A 307-nucleotide genomic window follows, 5' to 3' on the forward strand; every position below is an offset into this window, starting at 1 on the left:
GCGGCTTCTCGCTGAGTGGGCGAGGGTGGAGGAGAGGGTGCCTCAGCGCCCTTGGGGTCCCCCCATTCGCCGTCACCCCCCACTCCCCGCAGAGCAGCCCCTTCCGAGTCTCCCCCACCGACGCTGAGGCTCCTAGCGCTGGGATGGAGGATCACAGCGCCCCCTTGGGGCTCCCTTAACCCCCGGTCTAAGGTCAGCCCCTCCCTCCGGTCCCATCACTTGCCTGGGGTGCAGGGCTCCCAACTCCTCCGCCCCCCACCCCTTGCCCCCGCAGCCTCTCCTACAGACGCAGGTCCGTCCTGTCCCG

At 70.4% G+C, this 307-nt stretch overlaps 1 protein-coding gene across 1 annotated transcript in view; it reads left to right on the top strand.

Annotated features, from left to right (window-relative positions):
- The window catches only part of LOC102241631 (trafficking protein particle complex subunit 5), a 16,012-nt gene that overhangs the window by 14,491 nt on the left and 1,214 nt on the right, over window positions 1–307 (top strand). The window lies entirely within an intron of this gene.

This window comes from Myotis brandtii, unplaced genomic scaffold (assembly GCF_000412655.1).
Source record: "Myotis brandtii unplaced genomic scaffold, ASM41265v1 scaffold193, whole genome shotgun sequence".
Taxonomy (NCBI): Eukaryota; Metazoa; Chordata; class Mammalia; order Chiroptera; family Vespertilionidae; genus Myotis; species Myotis brandtii.